Source organism: Ochlerotatus camptorhynchus, unplaced genomic scaffold (assembly GCF_037179485.1).
Source record: "Ochlerotatus camptorhynchus isolate MF236.1 unplaced genomic scaffold, CSIRO-AGI_Acam_v1.1 ptg000066l, whole genome shotgun sequence".
NCBI lineage: Eukaryota > Metazoa > Arthropoda > Insecta > Diptera > Culicidae > Ochlerotatus > Ochlerotatus camptorhynchus.
Genome location: NW_027040556.1, coordinates 2035582 through 2061583, shown reverse-complemented (window position 1 = coordinate 2061583; position 26002 = coordinate 2035582). Strand labels below are relative to the sequence as shown.

The 26002-nt window shown below is 36.7% G+C and overlaps 1 protein-coding gene across 6 annotated transcripts in view; it reads left to right on the top strand.

Annotated features, from left to right (window-relative positions):
* pros (prospero) overlaps positions 1–26002 on the top strand; it is a 444583-nt gene that overhangs the window by 152085 nt on the left and 266496 nt on the right. The window contains exon 1 of one of the 6 annotated variants that reach the window (XM_065216652.1): positions 7748–10335. The exons of 4 other annotated variants lie outside the window; for them this stretch is intronic. The gene's annotated coding sequence lies outside the window, so the exon portion shown is untranslated. Of the gene's footprint in view, positions 1–7747; positions 10336–10710; positions 10940–26002 lie in introns of those variants that run through there. One more of the 6 variants, XM_065216653.1, reaches the window with a different exon arrangement.

Here is a 26002-nt window from a genome sequence, read left to right as displayed (position 1 = left end):
CTAACAGTGTTGTCCCTTTCGAGACATTTGATACACACTTAAACAGAGACCCTGAGCTCGGTAAAAAAAAATACCGTCTTAGATTGGTAATGCTAAATATTACAGATGTTTCGGTATTTTCTCGCTTTATTGCTGAAAACTGACCGAATTTCGGTAATTTCATTTTAATTTACAAACATTTTTTACCGGCAGGTCTGTAAATCAGCTTCATCACAGACTTCGGTGAAATATTTTACTGGAGTTTCGGTAAACAAAGCGTTCCATTACTGAGTTCGGTAACGGTCTTGGTAATCATCAAATCCACCGTATTGTGATTTTCGATTGACTTTGAAAACGTTCGTGTTTGTGAAAAATAAAAAGGTGAAATTATGGAGGCTGTTACGCAACACGAAGATGAGCGAATCGTAGATATTTTTCGTAAGTAATTAACAGAGTAACACCGAATCCTTTCGACAAAAACTTGTTTTTTCTTCATTGGTGGAGCAATTTGCAACACTAACACATTGATCACGACTGTAGCCAAATTTTTGCATGGGTTGTAGTGACCGCCACCTTGAAACAATATTAAAGCAAATTATAGGTGAGTCGGTAACCTTTTTAAAAAATTACAGATCTCTCGGTAATTTTTGATTTGCATATCGTCCTCAAAATGACAGTTCTCCGATAAAGTCGACTACAAATCAAGCAATGCACATCGATAAACGGTACGGATCGTTCGGTAGATTTGACAGCTAATTTTGCTGACCCAGTTTACGGATTTTTCGGTAATGTTCCAGATTACCGAAAACATTACCGACCGTTCAGCTGTTGAGAATTCGGTAAATGAATTACTGAAATCGGTGATTTTTTTCTAAGTGCGTATGTCGTTTGTTGTAAGAATAATAAATATTCATCAATAAGTCCATAAATAGTGGATCAATAATGGCTAAACTTTGTTTTAAAATCATTGTGAACGTTAAATTATTTTGAAAAAATATTCCCGATTTTTTCAGCGTCAAATTTCAGATGGGGCTGACAAAATCGGGAAAGCACTGTATTTGAAAAAGTTTCTAAAATCAGCACAACTCAAAAGAACTGCTTATGTTAAAAATAACGAAGCATTACATTTGCAGGGCTGGTAGTCACTTTTTAGTGACTTGGTCACTTTTTTTAAGCCATTCACTAAAAAGTCTCTTTTTTAAGGCCAAGTCACTAAAATCACTTTTCTTGTAATAAGTTACAATTCAAACTTTTTTAAACGTGAATTTATTTCAAGATTGATCATTCTTCTGGATAGGCCTATATTTTGTTCTATTTTTGAACAATTCGAAGTTTACGTTTAATCGTTCTTCTCTATCTACAGGGTGTCCATTCATTTGGCTAAATAAAGTTCTCTGAGTTTTCCAGGTTTTTTTCCATAACTTTTTTCGGATGATTTCCAGGTTTAAAATAAGAATGCTATTTATGAAATGCGTGAAAAATATGTTTTTAACAATCAGTTTTAAAGGAACGGCTTTAGCTCAAATCCATTAAATTTTGAAGTTGAACACTTACTTCATTTTGGTAAGTCTAAGATAAGATTACAAAATTTTTAATGTCTTAACGTTTCGTACTATCAAAAATGAGGAAACTTTAATGAAGTTCTATTATTCTCATAAAAGCTAGATCTGGAGATCTTTGAGGGATTCCAGAGATCTTAAGGGGAAGTCTTCCAAACTCTAGCCCAGACTATTGAATTGGTTTAAAAATCTATAAGCGTGAGTTTAAACAAATTCAGGATAGTTCCATGAGGTGCTGAAATAAAATCGAGATACCCTTAAGATGTTCCGAGAGATACAGTATAGAGACCTTCAGAAAATTTATCAAAACTTCAGAAATATTTCAGGAAGTTCACAGAAATCCAGAGAATTCCATTTATTTTAAAGCAGAACTGAGATCTTCATTAGAGTTGATAGTTTTAGGGAAGCTCCGAGAACATGAAAACAGATCAGAGAATCAAAGGGCCGTTCAGAAAATTTCAAGGAAATTGCAGAAACTGGAATTTCCGGAAACTTCGGTTTGCTCAGAGAAAATTTCTGGTACGCAATAAAAATTATATTTCGGAAAATGTGAGTATTTCAAGAGTGTTGTATCATAGAAATTTCAAGATCTATAGAAAATTCGAAAATTTAGCTAAGTTGATACGAGAACATCAACCAAGTACCATTAATTAAGAAAGACGAGAACTTTTAGCAAACACCGATATTTTCAAGAAGTTCCAGAAAACCTTATGAAATTTAGATATTTTTAATTGTTTCATTATATTCAGTGAAGTTCCAGGTCTTTTTGACGTAGAACTACGTTTTTGTCGACTATACTGGGGTGCAAATCAAAAAATATGTATAGTGAAAAAGTGTTAGGTTTTGAACGCTTGTAACTTTGTCATTTATAGTTGAAATTAAAATCCAAATACGCCAATCGATAGGATATTACTTTACGAATCTGCTGCAATAAATTAATATATATTTCCAATTTTCCATAATAAAAAAAAACATTTGAAAAATGTACAAGTGATAATTTTATCACTGTTTTCATGAAATAAACTTTTTCCCCAAACCCAGTCGTCACAATCGAGTACCCTTGGTTCCACATCGTTCTGCTTGAACCTTAAAAGATATAAAACAGCGCTGCTATCGTGTCTCTGCTCATTTTCGCTTTGGACGGCGTGGCGCTAGCAAATCCGCACAGATGTTAACACCCCTTCAGTTCACCATCTACTGGTTGATTCTGGAGAAATTCAATTTAATTTGTAACTACCTATTGAGTTATGAATTTTGGTTGAACCTATTTTTACCAGCGCTAATTTAGTTCAAGAAAGTCTAAGAAACCTCTTCTAAAAGCTCATTACTATAAAGAAAAAGATTTGTTTGAGTGATTAACGTCATTTTGATTTTATTATGTTTTCAAAAATAGCTCTCTTTTAACTAATTTTCCCATCAACATGGTTCACTTTAGAAGGTCCACAAGAGGAATGTATACTTACATTTTCAAAGTTTTTGTGCAGTTTAATACTGCTTAAAGATGTAAGCTTCATGACTAGCAGACTATTATTGCATTAATTTTAGTGAAAAGATTGAATATTTGGCAAAATGTCTAATGTATATTTGTATCATGGTTGGACATAGTTATTTCTTGCATTGGCTGTCATGTGTGCTTCGGTTTGTTTACAATTTCCTTCGCACGCAGCAACATAATTTTCTGTTTACTTTCCTAGTCACAATTTTCTTAAACAGAGCATAGAGGAAGTAGCTGAATTCGCATGTGATTTTAAGCATTGCATAATGGAATAAGATCCAAGACTTTCCTTGGGCGTGTCTGGAAATTGACTGGCTATTCCTAATAACTGCCATTGGACTGGTTCTTGAATTTTATTGTGATTCAATGGTTTTAGATCATATACAGAAACTGGCCACTTTTCCAAGGGGATCGAAACATGGCCAGGTGTGGCCAATGTGGAACAGGGCCCCTCAAATGACTACAATTGAAGTTTGAGGTGTCACATGATAAGTTTTATTCGTTTGAGGTCTCAATTTGCCTCATGCCTTCCATAATTGAATCCCCATAATTTTCAATTAATGTTGTACTAAGCACCAACTTATTGGTAACCAAACGTTTGAAAACGAGAAAATACACAGTATTCTATTTTGCATCATTCTACGAACACGCTGTAAACTACATAATGATGATGCATGATAATTTTATGTTAGGGTTGTCTTCTAAATTGGAGAACAAAGAGGTGATTAGACCCCATATGATCGTTATACCCCTTTCTCCCCTACTTCGCTGACATATGAACCAAAATTTTGTTAAATATTGAAAGTACCGTCTTCTGATAAGGCAATCAACTGCCTTTTGCGTTATCATAAAATGCAACCTTCACTCTCTTCTCTGCTTTAGAGACCTAATTAAAAACTAATGATGGAGCTACTGAAAAAAATTAATGCATTTTTTGACAAATGTTTTATTCCACAACATGCATGGCGGCTTTGTGGACTATATAAACTGCATCAAAATATATAACGGCTTGTTCAGGGTTCCACATTCCGTGTCATAGTTTATTACATTTCAGGAAAAATACTTGAACCAACAGTAAACCATAACCGAAACAATGAAATACTTGAAAACATTAAGACAAAGTAAAGTAGTCAAAAATGCATGACATACATACATTGTGCATATTTCTACGTCATGCTGCGGTCGTGTCCAGGACACAACCCTTAATTTTTTTACGGTTTTGATCTAATTTTCGTCCTACTAAGCACAACCCGTGCTCTACCTCTCTTTTCTGAATGAGTTTAAACAAAATATTAAATATTTCTGTCAACGATGACTTTTAAATTTATTCACCTTTCCATACGCACCGTTAGATTTGATAAAGAGTAACAAATTGTTGAGATATTGTTTAAAATCTAATACTGCTTCTTGATTCTAAATTCGTTCTACGAGTTTCAATTCCGTCCTAACGCATTGAAACGCCATTAGATTTTCTTCGTCGTACGGATAAACGTAGAAAAAGCGCATTCGTTAGGAGCGTTTCTTTTTTTTTTTTTTGAGAACAATGAGCGTAAATATTCATACAATGCGCTCTACCAGGATTTATGTTGTAGCTAATGAACTAACGCATCGGAACAAACCTATTATTGATTTGTGTACAGTGAAATCATTGATGTTATTGATCTTTTCTGATCGATAGAACGGAAATGGGCGATTACGACGAAGTAGTGCTCTACCCTACCGTGTAAAAAAAACCGTGTAAAAAAACCTACGTGATTTTGATTTTTCACATGCTTAAATGTTTTTAAAAAATCGGATTTTGACGCCATGTGGAATTATAAGCATGCTATGATCCATATAGACATATTTAAAAAAAATTATGTACTTACACTAAAAATTTTGATTTTTTTTAAAGTATACCATTCGATTACCTATAGCTTGAAACGGGTAATGTGTTTGGAATCAAGTCGATAGGTTGTATCGTTGTCGAGAAATCGATAAAAACGTACCGTGTAAATCGCGAAAAACCGTGTAAAAAAAAGACTTCAGTGTACTTCGAGGATGATTAGATAACATCAGAACAATCTCATTAACTTACGAAAATTTGCAGTGACTTACAAAGAGTTCCTTGGAATTATGGGATATTCCGAGAACTTTAGAAGCTTCAGGGAATTATAAATATATATCAGAAAATTTAACCGGAACATTTGATCAATTGAGAAAAATTAAAATAACCATTCTTATTGCAGGGAAAATTAGTGATTTAAGGAAAAGTTCCGTGAGCGTTTATAAACTTTATAAACTTAAGGAAAATTGTAGAATTTAACGGCAATTTAATCAATTCCAGTAAAATGGTGGATTCTTTTAAAAAATACTAAAGCATGGCACTCAAGAGAGTTTTAAGGAAATTGAGAAATATGTTGGGCAGTTTTAAATACAAACATCAGGAAACTCTAGACTATTGAAGAAGCTATGAATTAGTTTCGATGATTTAAACTTCAGACAGATCTTGAGACCTTCAGTGAAAATCATAGAACTATATTTATTATTTCGCTGCGGAGTGCTTATGAGAATCTAATTGAATAAGTCTAAAACATCAAACATTTATTTGGTATGCCATCAGAACGACTAATTTTCTTCCCTTAGGTCCCTTTTTAGTCACTTTTTTACAACATTAAGGTCACTTATTTCTTCAACATGGTCACTAAAATCACTATTTTTGACAGCATTGATTGCTACCAGCCCTGCATTTGAATAGCTTGCCAGGTTGAAAAAGTCCAACCTTCTTAATCCTTTTTCGCGATTGATTTCAAAATTTACCGAGCTTTGAGAAAAGTTCAAAACCGTAGAAAATGGCTTGCTCTTCGGCGAAATGACCCATTCGGTGAAACTTCCCACTCCCGTTTGAGGCATGTGCTGTATTGAAGATCAGTAATCATAAACAAATCTTTGCCCACGATCTTGACCACGCAAAAATTGAGGCAACATATTTACGAGCCGTTTTTTTCTAGACAAAAAACTATGAACAAATTAAAAACCGCTCAACCATTCTCGAATTCTAGAACCGCACTACCGATGAACGGTAGTATGAAACTGGCGACATCGCTCTGATGAGACAACGAAACCCTACCCCCAAGCTCCTCCCCTTATCCTATCCTTCGAAAATGTACCGCTCTAACCTCGGGTGAGCCGCGAGTATTCGGCCCAACTCCTACTAGACATGGAAATAAGTTAATTTTGTTACAAACAATGAACAATGAATTATCGGCTCCGTAAAGCTAACGCGATTGAGCCTTACGAATAAACGAACTAGATAACCAGAAAATCCATTTCCCTACACGGACGATGAGACCGACTCAAAATTGAGTTGAATTCGACTAAATTTTGCAGAAAGTAGATTTGCTCACAGAGTAAAATTCTCGTCGATTTTCCAGGAAAATAATCTCGTATACTGCTGGACTGAATTAAATTTTCGTCCATGTCCAATATCAAGATCCTCAAAATTCACCAAACACAACAAACACACACCCATCTTCAAGACAACAGCCTATCGATAACCCAAATAAACAAAAATCCACCCTGTGTTCCAATCATCCACCTCAACCCCTCCCGGTGGTCCAGATCAATACAACGCGCCAGAAGCACACACCAATAATCACTTTCACTATCCTCCCCCATATGTACCGTTGCCAATCAATCGCGGGCGCAATCCAAATTCCTTCTGTCCATTCATTCGCTGCTTATGATCCTTCGCAGCATCAGCAGAAGCAACAGAGGAACCAACGTCAAAAGGAAAAACAGTGCTCTCGTCCGAACGTAACAGTCGGGACCTGCGCGCCGAAATCCAAGAAGCTTTCCTTCGTCGTCGTCGTCGTCGTCAAACGACGACGACGACGACCAAAAGCCGAGAGATTATTATAATATAAAAGCTAAAATATATTCCGAGCACTCCGGCAGGCAGCCGATGCGAGTAGTAAAAGTTAATGTTATGTACCTACGGCAGAAATGCTGTCGAAGCGTGGCTGTGGGGGAGGAATGGAATTAGAGGGGTATGTGTGTGTGTGTATATAAGCAAGATTAAGAAAAGCGAAGCCAACTTGGACGGGACGACGGTGGTCGACTTCGGTTTTCCGAAGGAAAACTGCTTCGGCTTCTACGCTGCTACTTGCCCACCACCAGCAGCGCCGCCGCCGCCGTCGTCTAGTTCTAAGGATGAGACTGTGTTAGGGAAGGGATAGTTAGTTTTCCACATAGCGAGCAGCAGCAGATGGCAAGGGGGAGGGAGGGTATGGAGGGAGAATGCTCCCGCCGTGGTCGGATGGGCTGGTGAGTGAGAGCGAGAGCAGCGAGCCAGGGCGCATGAGCGCCCCTAAATTTTACCCGATGAGGCAGTGTGCGTGCCTCGGTGTGTGTGTGAGTGTATGCGTAGGGTGGGGTGGGAAGAGGACTTTCGACCCGGTAAGGAGGGTGGTGAGCGTCGTTTTCGTGAGCGGATGAGGTGGTTGGTATCTTCGGTCGTTCCGGTGGATGGACGGTCGGACGGACGGACGGGGATGGTGTCTGGTTTTCGTGAGCGTGTGTTTGTGTTTCTCACCATGTAGGAGTCTGATAAGCGAGTGGTGAGAACGGAAGAGAGCGCCTACTGTGTGTGTCTGTGCGCGGATTTGTAAGGAAGGAAAGTTGACGCTCCCCATATTCTCAAGTCGTCGTCAGTCGTTAGCCAAAAGTCGGACGAGATTGCTGCAAAATTAAAAACATCTTCGGTCACACGCGCGCATATAGCATACAAAAAAAAAGAAAAGAAGAAAGAATAATAACAAAAATACTTCCGACTTGATAGACTTTTACACAGATGTGTATATATTTTAGTGTGTATAGCTTATAGTTAGATACAAAGTGACCGAAAGGCAAGAGCAAGGAGCAAGAGCAAAATCGGACTATCGTCTCAAGTTATACCCCCCTCTTATATATTATTATATATTCTTTAACTTGGAAAATCAAGCTCCGGAAAAACCACCCCTTCGAGAAATGTTCTCTACATAAAATTTAGTGTAATTTTCTTCTCTTAATAAATATTTACCCACACACCCGGCGCGCGTTATCCTGCCAGAAGCAGCAGCAGTGTGGAAGCCGAGGATACCAATCCGCACCCCAGACAGCCCCGGTCCGAGCGTTCTGGGGGCCCGCTTTAGTTTTGCTACAATCGTTTCCCTCGTGTTGTTTGGTCGTCTCGGTCTAAGGGAGAAGATACCAAGGAGCTGTCGTCGTCCTCCTTACATATTATCGTAGCTTCAGAGAAAGTCGTGCCGCACATCCAACTCGACTCTCTTACGGTTCGGACCTAAAAGTACACACGGCGTACATTTTCTTAGATTCGTTGTCGAAAAAAAAAAATCAAATCAAATCAAATCCAATCCACACAAGATCACCCGGATTCGAGTTTGTGAAGTTACGGGAAAAAATCAAACAGTTTCGCGAAGTAACAAAACAAAAAAAAAATATAACAAGATTGCACCAAAACAGAACAACAAATCGTGTTGATTCCACAAAATAAGCTCAAGCGATCCAAAACAAAAAAAAAACCATCATCAGCTCAATCTGCACTCAGCCTCAAGTCAAAGTCGTACTCGAGAGATGGATCCACCAAACCGTGAATGAATGATCGCTGAACCTGCAAACAAAAGATTCGTTACGAGGATTACACAGTTACAACATCAACAACAACAACAACAACAACATCAACAACAACAGTGGTACAAAACAAAAGTGTTGCGCGCAAAAGAAAATTAAATCGAAATGGCCTTCAACCGACAGCTTGTGTTGGCCTCGAGTCTGCTGAAAAATTCCAAGGATAATTGTACCACCTCCGGCCCGCGACCACAGTCCATCGGTGCCGTCGTGGCCGGATCGCGTCGTCCTCGTCGTGGATCAGTGTTCCCACCAAGCATAGTGGTGTTCTTGCTTTGAACAAGTTCTTTCGTTGGATTTTAAGTTTTAATCAAATCATAAGAACCAAATAAACAAACGACTATATCTAGTGTGTGTGAAATGTTCTCCCGAATGGCGTATAAATATATCATAACAGAAAAGTACATCTTGTTTCATTAACGAAGAACGGTAATAAAACAAACAAAACAGTTGCGAAGAAAATAACAAATGATGCTGATAAAACCAAGAACCAGAAGACAAAATGAAAAAGATACGCAAACTGGTCAAATTGTTGCAAAATGTCATCCGAAAGAAATGAGTGAAAAATTATGTGAAACTGCAAAATGGTCAGACAACTACAATGACGATTGATGCGTGTGGCCACGCAACTGCCATGCCCTCGTCGAATCGGTCGTTGAAAGCTAGAATTAAACTCGAATAAAACTAGTTAAATAACAAACTGAAAACAAATTTTACTCCCCCCTTAAACGAAAAAGAAAAGAAAAAACAAATGAAGAAAATACAAAGAAGAATGAAAAATAGCGAAATGCTCTCACCGCCTCAAGCTGTGTGGTAGAAGAAGCAATAGCAGCAGTACAGTTTCCCCCCCAAAGTTTAGTTTGTCGCAATTTTTTACTACTGCAAAAAATCCCCACGACCAACCGAAGAAGATCAGAAGAAACAGAACGGAGAAGATCAGTGAGAGTGAAAATTTTCGACGAAAACAAACAAAGCGAACGAACGAACGAACAAAGTCTGAGTGAAGTATCTTTAAGTTTGAGCTAAAAGAAAATAAAACAAAAAATCTGATCAACAAAAAACGGAGAAAACTTGAGTGGCACTTGTGCGAAAGTGCATCGACAGCGAGCGGAAGAAAGAAGAAGAAGCAGAACAAAAAAACACTAGGACAGAGTGAAACTGCGCGAAAACTGAACTGAAACAAACTGTTATGTGCGAACAGAAGAGTTTCACAATAGAGTAGAAAAGCCCCACGAACGCTAAAACTAAGGAAAGTACCCTCGTGGAAACGAGGACTTCGCCATTAGTCCCCCCCCCTCGAAGAAGAACAAGAAGAAGAAACAACCGGATTTGACAAACCAAACCAAAAAAAATAAGTGAAGACAGCAGTGAAAGTGTGTGTGTAACAAGAACCAAAAAACAAGGAATACTCGCCCCCCAAGAAGAAGAATCACAAACAGAAAGTGAAAGTGACCCAAGTCCCCGCAAAGAAAAAAAGAACAAATCATAGAAAGTGAAAGTGAGATAAATAAAAAAACTAAAGAAGACAACAAAAGCAAACAATCGTGTGTGTTGTGCTGCATCTCTATAGCGAAAAAAAAGAGAGAGTGCGAAAGCGAAAACGAAAAAAAAAGAATCCTTTAAAACCACCCCCCGGTACGTGTGTCACATGTGTGGAATAGCAAACAACCAAACTACCTACTAGCATCTAGCTTTCGTTCACTTTTTTTTTTTATCGCTCCTAACCTCAATTCCATCCTTGTCCATCCCCACTCCCGCCACATCCAGCAGCAAATCGCTTATGTTTCCACTCATCCCCGCTCAGAGCAACCAATCGTGATACCTCATAGTACAAAGTCCCCCCGCCGCCTCCAAATCCCCGCTATTTTCACCGTCCTAAAAAATAAAAATAAATCCTTTATAACAAATCTATAACAAAATCAACCGTCGTCGTCGTCGTCGCCGTCGTATTAGTCCGCTAGGTCGTCGAAAAAGAGTGGTGGCTGCCAGCAGTGCTGCGCCGTCATCATCTTCTCGATCGTGATCGCCGTCGCCGCCGTCGTCGAATGAAAAAACGGATTAGAAAGCAGCAGCAGCGAAAGCGAAGGCGAAAAGCTGTGTGAAAGTCGAATTGTTGAACACTGACCAAACAGAACAAAAAACAAACAAGCAAAGCCAAACCAGAAGAAAGAAGAAAGTCACAAAAGCAAAGCAAAACCGAGAGACTCGAGAGAGAGAGTGTGTGGACGGTTCGCATATGGTGATGTATCATTCAAGAAAAACAACAAACAAAACAAAACCAAAATCCAAAAAAAAAATCACTCAAATTTTTTGAACGTTTTAGGGGAATTATTTGTTTGAGGTAGAATTTTCTGTTTTAGCGAGGTTAGGTTTTTTTGACCCAGGACGAAAGCAGACGATCAAAGTCGGCTGATTGGCAAAGGGACGACACAAAGGGGACGCGGGGAACAAATTCCGTTTTGGGAGCTTACTTTGATGCGAGTGCGGTGCATACATGAGGGGTCGGGTTTTTTCCCTGTTTGCTTTTGTTTTCGTTTGTAGTTGATAATAAAATCATTTTTGTTTTGCTTTTGTTTCGGTGTTTTTGCGCCCGTTTTGTTTTTTTATTTTATATCACATTTCTGTTAGTCTCGTTTGCGTCTGTTTTTCGTTTTGTTATGTGTGCGTTTCAGCTTGTGTTGAAAGTTATCTTGCGTTTTGTTATTTGAATTTCCAATTGTAAAAAGTCCCTTTTAATGAGTCCTAGAAGCTCGATTTTTTTTTTGATCGTCAAATACTTTGCGACATTTCACATTCAGCTGCAAAGCTGATAATTTTTTCAAAAAACTCTAAACTTTTCTCCAAGATGCAATAATTGAAATCGGCAAATTTGATTCACTAAGCTATTTTTTTATACTGCGTTTATTTTTCCAGGCTCATTTGCTGTAGCTTTGCGGAGCCGATATTCATTTACTATGCTCATTTAAAATGAAGTCGAATGAACTTATGAAGCCATGCCAGGACTGGCACTTGGTTGGTTGGTCACACTTGTTAAGCTGGTCTCTTAAGAGTCACTATTTTCGACTGACAGTCACTATAGTCACTTGTATCGATGAAATGGTCACTTTAGTCACCTTTTTGACGAATGCAAATGTCGAATCGAATTTTGCAACGATTTGCATGCAACATTTTTTGCACTCAAAAGAGTGTCGAAAAGTAGAACTTTTCGGCGCTGGATGCTGAAAAATAGTACTTTTAGATACTGTCATTTTAGTTATGATCACTAAAAAGTCACTTTTTTCACGCAAAAGCCAATAACAGGGCTGGTAGCGAGTCACTTTTTAGTGACTTGGTCACTTTTATCAAGCCTGTCACTATAAAGTCTCCTTTTTTAGGCCAAGTCACTAAAGTCACTTTTCCTTTTTTTTATCTAGTTCGAATATTTGTAAGGCTCAATCGTGTTAGCTTTACGGAGCCGATAATTCATTGTTCTTTGTTTGTAGCAAAATTCACTTAATGCTATGTCTAGTAGGAGTTGGGCCGAATACTCGCGGCTTACCCGAGGTTAAAGGAGTACATTGTCGAAGGATAGAAAAAGGGGAGGAGCTTGGGGACAGGGTTTCGTTGTCTCATCAGAGCGATGTCGCCAGTATGAACGGTTGTGTGGTTCTGGATTCGTCTGGAGCTCGACCGGCTATGGTGACCAGTGGGCGACGATGAGACGGGGGACAAGACAAACAAAAACTAATTAAGAGATACAAAAGACAAACGAATTAAATTCTTATACTAGACATTTGCAGAAACACATGAATCGAAAAGTCACTTTTTCTTGTAATCAGTCACTATTTTAAACTTTTTTTTAACGTGAATGTATTTCAAAAGTGATCATTGTTCTTGCAGTGTGTAGGATAGGCCCACAATTTGTTCTAATTTTTTAACAATTCGAAGTTGACGACCTTGTATAGAGTTTTTTTGACGGTTTCTCTATCTACAGGGTGTCCATTCATTTGGATAAATAAAGTTCCCTGAGTTTTCCAAGTTTTTCCATAACTTTGGCTGATTGTTTCCAGGTTTATGATAAGAAAGCTATTTATGAAATGCGTTATAAATATTTTTTTTTGTAAAACAACAACAACAACAATTAACGCAAACGTTTTTAAACCATGACAATCAGTTTTAAAGAAACAGCTTTACTTCATTTTCATCAGTCTAAGATCACAACATTTTTAATGTTCTTGAAGTATCGTACTGGCAAAAATGTGGAAACTTTTAAGAAGTCCTATTTATCTCAGAAAAACTAGATCTAGAAATCTTTAGGGAATTCCATCGATATTTTTTAATTATAGTCACTTTAACGCTCTTGGGTGATTCGTGACTTGTCCGGGGGTGAGATTTGAACTCGTGACTTTGGCGTGAGAGGTATGGATGCTAACCACTACGCCGGGGTCGCCCCCAATTCCAGAGATCTTAAGCGGAAGTCCCCGAAATTAGAGCCCAACTGATGGATTGGTTTAAAAATCTATAAGCGTTAGCTTAGACAAATTCAGGATAGTTAATTCCATAATGTGCTGAAATAAAATCGAGAACCCTTATGATGTTCCGAGAGATTCAGTACAGAGACCTTCAGATTATTTATGGAAACTTCACAAATATTTCAGGAACATCACAGAAGAAATCCATAGAATTCCAGGGAAGTTTAAAGGTGTTCACGAGAATTAAAGCAGAACCGAGATCTTCATTAGAATTGAGAGCTTTAGGGAAGCTCCGAGAACATCAAGACAGATCATAGAATTAAAGGGTGGTTAAACAAATTTCAAGGAAATTGCAGGTCTTAAAGGTCTTTCAAGAAAATTTCCAGGAATTTCCGGAAATTCGGTTTGCTCAGAGAAAATTTCTGGAACGCAAAAAAAATTATATGAACATCCGAAAAATGTGAGAGTATTTCAAGATCTAAAAAATTTGGAAAATTTAACTAAGTTGATTGGAGAACGAAGTTCCATTAACAGGGCTGGTAGCGAGTCACTTTTTAGTGACTTGGTCACTTTTTTCAAGCCAGTCACTAAAAAGTCTCTTATTTTAAGGTCAAGTCACTAAAGTCACTTTTTCTTGTAATCAGTAACTATTTTCAACTCATCATTCTTTGCTTTGTGACGTTTAATCGTCTTTCTCCATCTACAGGGTGTCTACTAATTTTTCGAAATCAAATTTCTTGAGTTTTCCAGGTTTTTCCAGAACTTTAACGGATAAATTCAAGGTTTATTATAAGAAAGCTTAGCGTTCAAAACAGCGTTGGGAAAATATAAAAAAAATCAAATCTCACCAACGCCCAAGATCACGCTTGATTTTCGTAGACAAAAATCAACAAGCAAACAACTGCGGTTGATTTTGCAAGCTGTGATATTGCAGCTCGGAATATCAAGCTAACAAAACTCACCAACTGCAAATCTCAACAAACTGTGGTGAGATTGAGTTTCATGATTTTTGCTTTACACCCGAATGCAACCGAAACTTCCATAACGGCTTGCAGCAGTCCCTTCGCGTCTGTCATCGGTGAAGATTAAAAGGAGATAGCAAACTATGCTTTCTCTTTCTAAGAAAACGATGTGCAACGGAATCAACTTTGTGTCGATTCAACTCTCAGCTTGATGTTTGCACGTTGTGAATAATCTCGTAATATCAAAGGAGCTTGCAAAATCAATATCAAGCATGATATTTTGTTCCAATATCACGAGTGATATTGCGAGCCCATGAGAGCAGAAAAATATCAATTGATTGATGATTTTGCTTTTTCTGGAAGATCAAAAACAACAGTAATTAACCTAAACGTTTTTAAGACATGGCAATCAGTTTTAAAGAAACAACTTTATAATCAAATTCGTTGAATGTTGAAGTTTAGCACTTACTTAATTTCTCACATTAATAAAGTTAAAAAAAATCTAATTAATTTGAGTAAGTTCAAGATCTAAAAATATTCAATGTCTTGTAGTTTCGAAATATTGAAAATTTTCAAAGCGCCTGAATTAAGGAAAACATTAAATGATTTATTTCAAGCTCGTAATTAACTTTATGAAACGTTAGAGATCTTCATTGCAGTCTCATTGACTTCACAACAATTGTAGGAACTTTGAAGAAGTTCTGATAAATGAAAGGAAATGCTGAGAATTTTAGTAAAGCCCCATAAACAAACTACGGTAACATAAGGGAAGATAACACACTGAACTTATTGGGAGATTACTGGAAGCTTTAAGATCCTCAAATCGGTTCTTTTAACATTCGAAAAATTTTAGGAACTTTTTTGAGGCTCATAGAATTTCAGAGCACATCACATTTGTTAAGCGAACATGAGAAATATAGAAACCTTAGCACCTTCGCACCTAAGCACCTCAGAAAAGCTAGATCTAGAGATCTTTGGGGAATTTCAGATCTTAAGAGCAGATCCCATGTCTTTAGTTCAGACCTTTAGGAGCAGTTTAAATATCTATAATCGTAAATTTTGAAAAAATTGAGAACCCTTAAGATGTTCCGAGAATTTCAGGGATGTACAGAGACCATCAAAGAATTTATGAAACTTTCAGAAATATTTCCGGAACTTCACAGAAGTCCAAAGAATTTCAGGGAAATTAAACTTCAATAGAATTGAGAGCTTTAGGGAAGCTTCGAGAACATCAAGACAGATCAGAGAATCAAATCAAATTATTTCAAGAAAATTGTAGAAACCTTAAGGAATTTCCGGAAACTTCAGCAAAGCTCCGATAGAACTTCTAGAACGTGATAAAAATTGTATGAACATCCAAAAAACGTGAGAGTATTTTAAGGGTGTTATATCATGGAGATATCAAGAACTTTAAAAAATACGAAAATTTAACTAAGTTGATTAGAGAATATCAACGAAGTTCCACAAGTCTAAAAAAATGTGAGAACTTTTAGTAAGCAGCGATAAATATCTTCAAGAAACTCCAGAGAACTTACAATTTAGATAGTTTCATTCAGTTTCAGCGAAGCTTTAGAATGATCACATTAACTTAAGCAAATTTACAGCGACTTACAAGGAATTCCGTGGAATTATGGGGTATTCCAAGAATTCTATAGTTCATCCAAAAACGTCAGGGAATTTTGAATATATATATCAAAGGATTTGCCCGCATATTTAAACAAATTTAGAGATTCTCAGGAAAGCATAGTTCAGGGAAAATAAGGAAAACTCAAGGAAAGTTATAGTTACTTCAAGGCAAATCAATTAATTTCAGTAAAATAGCAGGTTCTTAAAACATACTGATTAAGGGAGATTTCCGGTTCAATTAACCTAAACTTTGGATTTTTTTTCCAGGGAACTGGTAAGAGTTAGAAACCTGAGTTTTTTGTCAAATCTTTATTCATTCTTGCTCTACAACTGGGATTTTTTTCAAGTCCAAAAATCCAAAATGGCGTCCAATATGGCAGCTGCCCGGCGGGTACTTCCCAAAACTGCGAGCAGCCTAGAGGTCGCAAATCGTCACCTAGAAAGAAAATCGGCTCAGTTTCTTGAAGAGTATAGTTCAGAGAATGGAATGAACTAGAATCTTTGAAAAATCTCAAAATTTGACAAAATGGCGGGCATTTGAAAAAAGTCGTTTTTTTTCGGTCGATTTTTTTTACTTTGACAGGCTGTGAAAAATCGAAAATTGCACATTTCTCCTTGAGTCTATAGTTCATTCCATGAAGAAAAGTGTTTTCAATAAGGGAAGCAAAGAACGAAGTCAATTGGTTGAACCGTTCAAAAGCTAGAGAGCTCGCAGTTTTGAAAAATGTAGTTTCGAGAAAAACGCGTTTAAAGTTTGCGAAGCATTTTTTCTGTGTAATGTAATTCAAAGTACCACTCGGGAGGTCGATGCACTCAAAGGCCTGTAGCGACGTAAATATTTGCCGGATCGAAATATCCTTTTACCCACATATTCTAGACATGTTAAGCTTTGATTTCATGCAAAAAAAAAATCGATTTTTTGAAAATATTGAACCGGAAATCCCCCTTAATTCAGGGCTGTCTAGAGAACTTTAAAGAAATTCAATAATCGTTTTAATAACACCAGAAAAGTCTAGATTATTGAAGAAGTTTTAAATTAGTGTCGATAATTTAATTGAAGTTTCATGAACTCCAGAAAAATCATGAGAACTTCAGTGGAAATCATAAAACTATATTAATTATTTCGTTCTAATTCTATGAAAACTGCGGGAGCACAACAGTTCCAAACTTCACAGAAAGACATCGGTCTTCAGAAACATTTCGAGAACTTCATATAAATCAATGGAGCTTAAGAGGAGATCCTTCTTCTTCTTATTCGCATTGCAAGCTTATTGCTTAGTGCATATTAGCTTTTTGCGTGCTCTCAACTTAGTTTTCTAAATGCACTTCCACAGTTATTAATTGAGAGCTTTCGATGCCAATACCAATGCTCTATGCCCAGGGAAGTCAAGAAAATTTCCAACCCGAAAGATTCCCTCGACCGGACCGGGAATCGAACCTGCCGCCTCCGGCTTGGTAATACCGTGCATTTACTGACTATGAGGAGATTCGCGAACTTCGGGAATTTTTATGAACATTAGCAAAATGCGGGAGCATTTGAAAGAAGTTTAGTAAGCTCCGAAAATTGGAGGAATTTCAGGGAGAGGTCAGCCATTAGTCAGAAAACTAGTGAGAAATTTAAAGCAGTTACCAGATTTTCATATAACTTCAGAGACGTTAAAAATTTAATTGAGGTCTTTGCATAAGTTCAGAAGTTCACTGAAGCTTAAACATTTTAAGGACGGTACAATTAAATTCAGCGCAGTACAACAAGCTTCATGAGAACTGCAAAAACGTTGGAGTAGTTTTGAGAATTTTAGAAAAGAACAGAGAACCTCAGAGAACCTCCGTTAACACAAGAGAAGTCACATAAAGTTTAGAGAATTTAGAGAACTTCAGCGAATTGTTTCTCCTTTAGAAGAGATTTATGATCGTTAGAAAAATTAAGGCAACTTTAGGAAGTCCTATAAAGTCCAGGGAACTTTAAGAATCTGATGAGAAGTATTGTGAGCATCAGGCTAGTTTCTCAAACTTCAAAAGAACTTCAAGGCAGATTCATTAACTTCAGGAAAAATTTGGAAAGTTCTCAGAAAAGTACATCCCATATTCATTTCTGATTTCCTTTTGAATCTCACTCACTCACATTGAAAGGCTCCTAAGAATTCATTGGCATTTCTACTCACAAATTCCTTAGATTTCTTCTCATAATTTGTTTGGCAAACTCTCCTGAATTTATTTTCCGAATTCTTTTGACGATGGAGTTATTCTCAGATTTAATTGTGATCCTTCTTTTAGTATTTAAAAAAAAAATCCAAGGACTTATGCTACGAATTTGTTTTCTCCCACAAACTTTATGAAATTAACCTCAGAATGCCCTTGGAATTTTCCTTTGAAGTTCACAGGAGTTGTGCTCCTCGGAAATTCCTAAGAGTGTTCAATAAAATTTACTTTTAATTCAATTCAGGGTTACTTTTTAGTCTCTATTAAGTCACTTATTTCTTCAACATGGTCACTAAAATCACTATTTTTGACAGCAGTGATGGCTACAAGCCCTGCATCAATTAAAAAAATGCTAGAACTTTTAGCAAACACCGATATTTTCAAGAAATTTCCGAGAACTTCTAAGAAATTTAGATATTTTTAGATTGTTTCGTTTTATTCAGTTGAGTTCCGAGTACTTCGAGGACGATCAGATAACATCACAAAAATCCCGTTAACTTAAGGAAATTTGCAGCGACTTACAAGGAGTTCCTTGGAATTATGGGATATTCCGAGAATTCTATGATGGATCTGAAAACTTTAGAAGATTCAGGGAATTATAAATATATAGGGGAAAAGTTTTCTTCGGCAATACCTTAACCTATTATCGTCAGGGGGGTAAACAACGTCCTTGAGAGCTCAATTTTGGCATGTGGATACATTGTGTTTCAGAGCAACTATTGGCCAAATTTGAGTGCTCTAGGACTTTGTTTACCCCCCTGACGATAATAGGTTAAGGTATTGCCGAAGACAACATTTCCCCTATCAGAAAATTCACCGGAACATTTGATTAATTTTGAAATTAAGGTAAGCATAGGAAACTTCAGAGCTAAACTTGCCAGGGAAAATTAGTGATTTAAGGCAAAGTTCCGTGAGCGTTTATACACTTTATAAAACTTAAGGAAAATTATATAACTTAAAGGCAATTCAATCGATTCCAGTAAATTTCTGGGTTCTTTTAAAACAGACTAATATACTCAGGGCAGTCCAGAGAATTTTAAGAAAATTGAGAAATATTTCGGTCAGTTTTAAAAACATCAGGAAACTCTAGACTATTGAAGAAGCTATGAATTATTTTCGAAAATCGACAAATCTTGAGAACATCAGTGAAAATCATAGAACTATATTAATTATTTCGTTGTGGGAGCTTGCAGAAGTTCCTGAAATTTCAGAAAAACTTCGAAAACGTCACAGAGATCTTCAAGAACATTCCGAGAACTTCATAAAAGTCTATGGAACTGAAGGGAAGATCCGAGAACTTCAGGAACTTATATGGACATTTCTGGAGCATTTCAAATAAGTTTAGTAAAGCTAAAAAACAAGGGGAGAAAAAAAGTTTCGGGAAATTCAGTGTATTGTTAAAACTTTAGAGAAGATTCATGATCTCTAGGAAATTCGAAAAAGTTTAGAGAACATAAAAACAATGAAGTACCTAAAACGGGCCTCAGGCTAGTTTTATTCAAACTACAAAAGAACTTCAAGGCAGTTTCATTAACTTCAGGAAAATTTCGGGAACTGTCAAGTTGTTCTGAAGACCTCAGAATAGTCCATTACATATTCAAAGGAGATTTCTCATGAAAATTCGCTTGGAGTTCTCCCCATCATTCGCTCGTATTCTCCCGAAACTCTCATGGAATTATTTCAGAAATTCACTTGGAACGATTCTCTGAATTTTCTTAAAAATACACAAGTTAGTTGGAATACTTCTCGCAACTATCCTCCGAATCCTATTTTCTTTTAATTTTCCTAGAAATTCTCCTCCTATGGAAAGGTTTTCAGAATTTTCATCTGAATTTTCATTCAGATTTCTGTTTTAATCTCACTCCTTTCCTTGGAATTCTACTCACATGGAATGCCTTCTAAGAATTAATTCGCATTTCTCCTCACCAATTCCTTAGATTTCTTCCCTTAATTTGTTTGGCAATCTCTACTGGAATTATGTTCCGAATCTCTTGTGAGATTCTCATCGGATAAGTCTAGAACATCAAACATTCATTTGGTGTGCCATCAGAACGACTAATTTTCTTCCCTTAGGTCACATTTTAGTCACTTTTTTACAAGTATAAGCGACAATTTGGTAACTTATTTCTTCAACATGGTCACTAAAAATCAGCGTGTCAAGCCTGTTTAGAAGAGCTGCGAACAGACCACAACTATTTGAATGGTGTTGTTGGAATCACTAATATTTTGAATTTTTTTTTTAACTCCGTAATCTAGACATTCCAAGATCCAAAAATGTTTTACCAATCAAAATATCAGAATCTTGAAAAGATTCTGATTTTGTACTTGACTTTATGTGGACCGGATCTTGTAAAATATTCAATGCCAGAATTAACTAAATTATTTCTTAAGAGCTTATTTCAGGTTGGAAATTTCTTAAAAATTTTAAAATGTTTTCAAAGATTTTTTGTATTATTTTAGTCACTTTAATACATGTTAAATCATTCGTGACATGTCCGGGCATAAGATTAAAATCGTGACCACTGCTGTGTTCCTAAAATTTGAGCTAAGTAGTCGCTCCCAATATTGACTTGCGCCCTTAAAATATAAATAACGACGTGTCCGCCCGATGACGTTGTTTCAAATAGTGTATTATCTAGTGCAGTTTTTAAAACTTGCTTTTTGAATGGCTGTAACTATTTTCGATGAACATATTTCAAGCTGCCTTTTGTTTCTTTTTCATTCATAATCATGAATAAAATTGCACTAAAATGATGCCCTTGCTGAGATCCAGAGTCCACGTCCGGCCTCGTGTAATATAGATTACATTCTCATGCTAAATTATGTCGGTACTATCTGAAGTGATTCAGTACTTTCTAAAGCTTTTTTGCAGTAGTTCAGTACTTTTCAAACTGATTCCGAGATTTTCTAAAGTGTTTCAGTACATTCAGATTTTTCGGAAGTGATTAAATATTTTCTGAAGGGATTTAAAACTTTTCTGAAGTGATTCAGTTCTTGAGGAAGTGATTACAAACTCGAGAGAATCGATGCAGTACTTTTCGAAGTTTTGTGAAGTGGTTCAGTCCTTTCCGGAATTATTTAGTTCTTACGGAAGCGATTACAAATTTTCTAGTAAGGTTAAGTATGTTCCAACGATATTCAGAAATTTTCTTAAGTCAATCAATACTATCCGAAGAATTTTCGAGCTTTTCTGAAGTGATTCAGTACTTTCAGAAATGATTTCAAACTTTCCAAAAGTGATTCTGTTAATTACGAAGTGATTTAGTACTGTCGGAAGTGATAACAAACTATCTGGAATAATTCAAGACTTTTCGGAGTTATTTCAAACATTCCTGAAATGATTCAGTACTTTCCGAAGTGATTCCGAATGATTTTCCGAAGTGATCACAAGATTTTTGATATGATTTCAAACTTCTCTCCCATACCTAACCGTGAAAGAATTTTGAAAGCATCATCATGTCAAAATCTTACGCCACTAAGTAGCGCCAACTTTTGTCCGCCAATAAGGGTTTGCCCCGGTAGTGGTTAACCTCAACCGGATGAACTTTTTAACAGTTCAGTGGTACTATTCAACTTGTTTTTTTTTAATAGTTGGAGATGCTGAACGTCACATATCAGACTTACGTTTTTATACGATAGATGAGGAGATGAATGTATAGAGTTGATAGTTCCGTTAGAGTACGGTAGTGTGAAAATTGTATATAGAGAGTAGAAAACGAGCAAAGTTCAATCTTGAGGAAGGCACGAATCGGGTTGATCATCTTCTTTACCAAACTCCCCTGTTCGAGAGGGATGGTAAGGGGTATCTCTGGGGTATCGTGAACCCGATTCGTGCCTTCCTCCTTTCTTCCTGAACGTGTATATAAGGGGCGCCAGTCACTTCAAAGATTTTTTATCAATTTAACCTAAATTAGCTAACCTTTTCAAATTTTATATTTTTTCAGATTTTCCGAGATTTTACATTTTTTTAACAGGAGCGCTAGCCACTTAAAATTGAACAATTTTAATCATTTCAAACATGCATACCAGGGGCCAGGGTGTCGGCTACCTGAAAAAAACCTGGAAAATCCGGGATTGTCGGGGAATTTCATTCAAAGTCAGGGAAATATTTCTTTATAACAGAAACATAATGAACAAGTATGGCTTACTTCACTAGTTTCAACCAACTTAATTACTCGTTGTAGTTTGAGGATGGTTTTCAATTTCAAATTTTAAATAGAGTTGCGAAGTTGTGGTTGTTCAATGCTTGATGTTGCATTTTTGCAAGTGGAGCAAAAGTTACTCAAATGCTAGTTACTGCGTCTGTTAGATCCAGCTGTGTCCAACAAAAATCAATCCCTTGAGCGCATTGGAGCGCTTTTGAGTAAATGCAAGAATGATTAAAGCTGGGTTTAGACAGGACAAGTCAATTGATCAAGTCAGTCGATCTCAACTGACTTGAACGCGAATTGAACGTGTAAACCATGCCATTCAACTGACTTGATCAGCTCACTTGAATTGAAAAAAGTTGAACCAGGCTCAACTTTTCAAGCCAATTGAATTCAACTGAGTTGATCAAATGACTTGCCTAGTCTAAACCCAGCTTAAGAGCTAAGCTGGGCTTAGATAAGACAAGTCATTGATCAACTCAGTTGAATTCAATTGACTGGAAAAGTGGAACCTGGTTCAACTTTTTTTCAATTCAATTACACGTTCAAGTCAGTTGCATTCAGTTGAGTTGATCAACTGACTTGCCTTATCTAAACCCAGCGTTAAGAGAAGATAATGATTTTTTTCTGAATACTTCTAGTTCTTGTTCCTTGTGGTGTTCTTAACAGCTTGATTAGCTCAGAGAACTAACTAAATGAGAATTTAGGATAATGGTCTTGCTTGGAAGGATTTTTTTCGATCGCTTGCAGTAGCACTTTAATGATTGAATAATGTTTCAAATATACGTAGACAAGCATTACCTTGACAGCATAGAGTGGTTTTATTGAATATTCTAGGTCTTCATTGGAAACCTGGTTAGCTCGTAAAATTAGCTTCTCAGTGAAGTTTTAGTATGGTAATGTTGCTGCTATTGCAATTTAGATGGAATTAACTTACATAATTTTGGAGATGAAAGCGTGGTTTTTACTATTTCCCACCGGAGGAATCCGCCCGCGAATTATCTTTTGGTTAAGCATATTATCCGGAATAATTTTCTTACGGAGCTGGGTCTCAAAATGTGCTCAAGGCAAAACAAATATAATGGGATTAAAAACAAGTGTTTCACATGTGAAATACAGAGTGACCAGTGAACCGGAAAACCGGGAAAAGGCTGGGAATGTGAAGTCACCGGGAATGTCCCATGAATTTAGTTGACAAATATGGAAAAATATACCTCATCTTCTCTTCGAAAACAATAAGATGTCAAGGCCCTTGGACTGGTCTAGATTTACAGGATAACTACAGTCACTTTGAAGAACTATTAAGAGAATGTTAGAATTTTCTTTTCAAAGCAAATTGGAGCAGATTTAAGAAAGAATTCTTAAGATAAACCAAGGTTTTTTTAGAGAATATTTTCCAGGTAGCTTTACGAAAACCTCTAGGAGAGTTTTTACTAGATCTCCCAAGAGTGAAGAGGATTCCAGGATTCTTGAAAAATTCCAAGGAACGCGAATTTTGAGGGTACAGTTCCAAAATAATTATGCGAAGATCTATAAGGATAGTCCGAGTCCAAGCGCATTTTGAAAGGAATTTCTAGAGAATGTTAATGAAAATTCCATGCAATTTTCAGAAGAATTTAGAGGAAAACTCCATGATAATTCTGAGCAAAATTTGAAGATACTTCTTGGTGGGAGTATTTCCCATGCCAGGTGGTGTTGGCAGGGAAGAGGGATTACGAGTTTTGCTCACAAAAGCTAATAGGCCCTTTTCAATTGTTGGTGTGAGGTGAATTCTATGGAGAATTTCATGCAAATTAAAAAAAAATGAAGCTCCAGTGAATTCTTAGAAAGAGTTTAAAATTCGAAGAAAGGATGTCTTCTTCTTCTTGTTCGCATTTCAAGCTTATTGCTTAGCGCATATTAGCTTATTGCGTGCTTTCAACTTAGTGTTCTAAATGCACTTCCACAGTTATTAATTGACAGCTTTCGATGCCAATACCAATGCATGAATTTATATATTGTATGGCAAGCACAATGATACTCTATGCCCAGGGAAGTCGAGAAAATTTCCATCCCGAAAGATTCCCTCGACCGGACCGGGAATCGAACCCGCCGCCTCCGGCTTAGTAATACCGTGCCTTTACTGACTAGGCTATGAGGCTGTAGTAGGATGTACTGTACTATTAAAAAACAATTTAAAGGGATTTCCAGAGAGAATTTCAAATTAATTTTAGAAACATTCTAGAGAGATCTCCATGAAAGGAAATTAATCTAAAGGAAAGGCTTGAGAACAATCAAATAAAAGCCTGTAAGGTTTTGAGCGACATTTTCATACACAAAGTGTGAAGAATTCGAACCTGTCGCAGATCCAAATTCAAGATCCAGCAAAGGTGCTGCTGCCTTAGAAATTATCAATTTAACAATCGGCTTCATCGCTTTCAGTTTTCTGCTTAATTAAAATACCTAAACCGCGATAATTTCCAAAATTCCGGGAGAAAAACGGGAAGATTCGGTATTTCCTATAAAGTTTCTCCATAACGGATTAGTGTATTCTTTTCAGAACACTTAAGGAATTTCCTCTAGAATGCTCTGTTAATTCACTTTATAGGGGATATGGCTCTAATGTTGGCCTATGGATCTAAGATTGGACCCATCGCTCAAAATCTGCTATTTATCAATTTTATCTAAATGAAAGCGTCATTGGGACGGTACTAATGGATATTTTTTGTAGCTATTGAAGATTTAGTCGATTGCTTGGCCCAAATTAGGGGCATTTAGGGCGACATTACATCCATTTCCCCTATTTATCTTCGTATTCTTTGCAATTCTCACGAGAATTGGCTTAGATTTCTCTCCATATATATTTTTTCGAGATCAGTCCGTGAAAAACATAAAGTTAATCGAATTTTGAGCGTTAATTCCAAAGGGATTTCAAGGATAATTCCAAGGGCATCACGAAACGACTTTCTAGATAATGATTCTGAACAAAATTTCAAGACAATTCTGAAATGAGGGTCGCTTGTACATTCAAGGGGGATAAGATATGGAAAAATTTCCAAAATCACGGACTTCATAAAAAAAAATCAAGACTTCATTTTAAAAGCTTTGGGAAATTTTCTGGCAATTTCCTTGAATATTTTTAAAATCTTTAAACACTCGAAAGAGTGACATTCTCTTTTATATTCGATTGCAAAAATAGCGCTCATTTTTCGATGATTTGACGCGACTGCTCTTGGGTTAAGTCTTTGAACTTGGCCTTCTTCTGGGTATATAAAGTTGTCCCGTCGTTCAGCGCAAAAATCTTACGATCCAAAGCTAAAAATCTAGCCGCTTCAACCCTTCGATCGAAGCGTTGGCTATCATAATACTGTTATCAGCACCTTTTCTTGATCCGAAAAAAGATCTTCAAGATCTTGAAACTTCCTCGACAGTCTAGACTTTTTTAAAGTTTTCGGTAATGAAGTTATTGAAACTGTCGTAAATATCTATGTACTTCAATAATGTTCTCTAAACGTCCCTGAAGTTTTCAGAACTTTTTAAAAAGTTTCCTCAATTTTCCTAAAGTTATTTGAACTGCCTTGAAGTTCTTTGATCTATCCTGAAGTTCCCGTAATTTTCCGGAAGGTTTTTTTTTTTCGGTTTCAAATCAAAATTATTTAATTCAAATTATTCAATTAGAATTATAATGGATTTTCTTTGGAACTACCAGAAAACTCTTCTCGTAACACTCTGCTAAGAATTTCCACGGAATTCTCCTTAAAATTCGTTTGAAACTAACCTGAAAATTCGATTCCTTTGAAATTCTGCTCAAAACATTATTTGAACTCTAGCCAAAACTCTCATCAGAGATCCTTCAGAATTCTCATCAGAAACCTGTCGGAATTCTCTTCAGAAATCCCTTGGAATTCTAATTAATTTTCTTCCATTTTTATAAAAA